The following is a 4,189-nucleotide window of genomic DNA, read 5'->3' as shown; positions in this document are numbered from 1 at the left end:
GAGTGGAGCAGGCGCCCCCACCCCGACTCTGGCCCGTTGTGAAGCTCAGGACGAACTGTCTAAATAAAGTGCAGGTCCGAGCCAGCTAGGGCCAGTGCTGCGCCAGAGATCCACGTGGCCTGTGAGGGGCCCAGAATGTGGGGCCAGAGCTGCCCTGGCTGCCTGCACTGATCTCACGCCTAGAAATAGAGCCCAGGGGCCAATCTGAGGGCCGGCAGCTGCGGAGAAAGGGCAGCACTGCCCAGCACCTGTTCCCACCCTGTCACTGGGGAATGAGAGGGAACAGGAGGCAGGAAGCGCCTGGCCCAGCGAGTTCCCCAAATGGCTCTAGCCTGTCTGTCCCCTGCTGCTGCTGCTGCTGGAGGGTGGGTGGGGGGCGCGGAGTGGGTGGGGGCCCACACAGGTAGGCAGCCGCTGGATGGGAAATGTAAGGAGATAGGGAGGGGCTCTGGCCCTGGGGAAGGGGGAGCTGTGGAGAGGGAGACACCCCCATCCCAGAGGTACAGGGAGGTTGACAGGAGGAAGAGCAGGCAGGGCCTACGAAGGGGGCAGCTGGCAGTGAGCACCCAGGGCAGCTGGGATGTACCTCCTGAGCTGAGCTGAGGCCACTGGGGGTGATACCCTGCCCAGTCACCGGCCCATCCTTCCCATTGACAGCCCCCCACTGGTGACTGCCCCCCTCCTATTAACACAGCCCCACTAGCCACCAGCCCCATAGACCCCCCGGTCACTGGCCCACCCCTCCTATTAACACAGCCCCACTAGCCACCAGCCCCATAGACCCCCCAGTCACTGGCCCACCCCTCCCATTAACACACCCCCACTGCTCACCCCTGCCCCATTGACCCCCCAGTCACCGGGCCATCCCTCCCATTAACACACCCCCACTCGTCACACACCCCCATAAACCCCCCGGTCACCGGCCCATCCATCCCATTTACACCCCACCCTTGCTGGTCACTGCCCCCCCCTTGAAACCTCCCTGCTGGTCACTGGTGCCCCCCTCCCATTGACCCCTGTTCCCACTGATATGCCCCCACTGGTCACAAACCAGCCAACAGGCCACACTCAGCCATGCCATGGCCTAGATTCGTGGTGTTAAGTCCGGCAGGATGGTTCTGCCCACCCAACCTGGCCTTTGCAGTGTCGAACCCAGCCACGGATCCCTGCGTCCAGCCATTCACCGGGGTGGGACAGGGCTCCATGGGCGCTGCTGGGGTCCTGGCCTGCCAGGCTGCCCAGAGAGCTCAGCGGCCTGGCTGTGATGAGCTCCCTGGGGGAAGGGATGGCAGCTGACTGGCGCGGGATCAGGGCGCTGAGGGAGACGGGGCTGGGAGAGGCTTCCACACATCCCGCAGGCGACTGAGAGCCCAGCGTGGCTAGTGCTGGGTGGGAGCATTCCTACAGCTCGCCTGCCATGGTCCCGTCCAGTCCAGCATTCTAGGGCCTAGCAGCGGGACTCCTGCCAGCAACCCTTCCCCCTTCAGCCTGGGTGATGATCCCCCAGCGACTGGGCCACCCCCACAAGATGATTCCCCCACACCGCAGAGGGGAAGAGGATTGCCCAGTGCTGTCCCCTCGCCTCCCAGAGACCCGCTGCCCTGAGCCAGCACGCCCCCCCGGATCCCCCCTGGGGAGACCTGCTGCCCCAGGCCGGTGCCCCCCCCCGCCCGTTCCCCACCCGGGGAGACCTGCTGCCCCGAGCTGGTGCCCCCCGCCTGTTCCCTCCCCCGGGGAGACCCGCTGCCCCGAGCCAGCATGCCCCCCTGGTTCCCCCCGGGGGAGACCTGCTGCCCCAGGCTGGCGCCCCCACCCCCGTTCCCCCCCCGGGGAGACCCACGCTGCCCTGAGCTGGTGCCCCCCACCTGTTCCCCCCAGGGAGACCGCTGCCCGAGCGGTGCCCCCCGTCTGTTCCCTCCCCGGAGACCGCTGCCCAACCGGTGCCCCACCCATTCCCCCTAGGGAACCTTGCTGCCCGAGCCGGTGCCCCACAATTCCCCCCGGGACACCGTGCTCCCAAGCGGTGCCCCCGGAGACCCGTGCTGCCCCGAGCTTGAGCCCCACCCATTCCCCTGGGGGGACCCTGCCCAAGCCGGTGCCCACACCTATCCTCCCTGGGAGACCGTGCTGCTCCAAGCTGGCACCCCCACCTGTTTCCCCCTCGGGGAGACTGCTGTCCCGACCGGGTCCCCGCCCTTCCCTCCCGGGGACACCGCTGCCCCGAGCCTGTGCCCCCACCTGTTCCCTAGGACCGTCTTGCCCGAGCCGGTGCCCTCGTCCCCTGCGAACCCGATGCTGCCCAGAGCTGCTCCCCACCCATCCTCCTGTGGGAAACCAGTGCCCTAGCTGGCAGCCCACCCATTCCTCAGAGCATTCCCACAATCTGGCACACGGCAGCTGGGGGCTCTTTGTGCCAGCTGCCAGGTATTTCCTGCTGACTCCAGCCAGCCAGCCAGTACTCCCATATGCCTGCCCCACTAACCTTGACACTTCCCCACATTCAGACTGGTCTGACGCCTTAGTCACGTGTAGCCAAGCTGACAGATTAGCTCTTTCATCTTGCCTCGGACACGCAGGTCCTGGCCCCAGATTTTTTTCACTTGTCGAGACGCCCTCACATTGTCGTCTGCTGCCTGCCTCTGCACCCTCTCATGTCTTCACCGACCCCCACTCTTCCCGCAGCTCCTGCTGCTACCACAGATCCTACACAAGCCCAGTCCCCCCTGCGCCCCCTTCTGCTCTGACCAACAGCCCCACAAACCTCCGTTTCCCAAACAGCCCCTTCTGCTCTGACCCCCGGTCCCCACAACCGTGTACTCCTCCCTTCAACCCCCTCTGCTCGACCACAGAGCCTCACAACCCCGCTCCCCCTTGCAGGCCCCTTCCTTCTGACCCCCCAACCCAATCACCAACGCCGTCTCCCCCTGCATTGCCCCTTTCACTCTGACCTCCCCCCAGACCTCCCCAACCCCATCTCCCCTCCGCCCCCTTCTGCTCTTCCACACCCGCCTCTAAATCCCCAGTTCTCCCTGCAGCCCCGTCGCTTTAACTCTGGACCCCCCAACAAAGCCCCCTTCCCACATCCCCCCTGTTCTAACCCCCCGATCCCTATCTGCCTACTTCCTCCCTCTGCCCCGAGCCTCCTCGCCCCAATGCCCCCTCACTGTGCCAATCAGGCCATTAGCTCCATCACCTGCCGTAATGGGCCTCACCACCCCCAGCCGCATTATCCAGGAATGTCTGGTGGGCAGCTTGCAGCCAGCACCCGTCTTCCCGTGCCCTAGAGGTGTGAACTCCGGTGCAGTGCAGTTTAGGTGTCCCTTGCTCTGGGCACTTTCCCAGGCAGAGGGAGGCTGTGCACAGGCGGAGCGAGGGCGAACTGCCTGAGCAAGCTGATTATTAATAATTTCATTTGCAGTGCGAACAAAGCCAGTCTAAGAAACCTTCCTAGCCCGAGAGCAATCTCTACCATACAGAGTGTGTGATCTAGGAGGCTACTATGACTGGGTTTTTGTATCCTCAGCCCTGCAGTCTCAGGTTCTTGCAGTTCCCACAGCAGAAATTGTTGGGAAAAACAACATCGCCTGCCTCTATCTAAGTCATGCAGAGCAATCCTCACAGCCCAGAAACCATGCTGAACATTATAATCAAGGCTTGATAAAGGAGGTGCTGTTTCATTGTGAAGTTCTTCTACCAAAAGCCGCCAACAACTCTCCAATATCAATTCTAACAGGCCAACTTCCTCAGATCCCACTGAAGAATCACGAAAAACTGACCATCTATCGAGACACTCCTACACTAACACGGACAAATCAAGACCTTTAGACCCCACCAGGGTTTCTATTACTAGGTCCAAGATCCAAGACCGGAATCCTGGACGCCCCATCATCTCGGGCATGGCACTCTATTGAAGATGTTCTGAATGTAGACTCTCTACTCAGACCCATATGCACCAGCACTACCCAGCTATCTCGTGCACCTCTTGATTTCCTTGAGGAAACTACAATGCATTTGGTGACTTCCAGAAAACACCATCTAGCCACCAATGGATTGTAGAGGCTCTCTACAAACATCCCACACACAGATGGGCAATCAAAGCTGTTAGAAACAGGGTATTCCCAACTGTTCAGACAACTATTTTCAAATTTTGATACAAATCTATATGCCAGATCAGTTGGGGCACGCTCTT

Source organism: Chelonoidis abingdonii, chromosome 6, assembly GCF_003597395.2.
Source record: "Chelonoidis abingdonii isolate Lonesome George chromosome 6, CheloAbing_2.0, whole genome shotgun sequence".
NCBI classification, from domain to species: domain Eukaryota; kingdom Metazoa; phylum Chordata; order Testudines; family Testudinidae; genus Chelonoidis; species Chelonoidis abingdonii.
The sequence above is the reverse complement of the archived record's forward strand: the minus strand, read 5'-3'. Positions refer to the sequence as shown.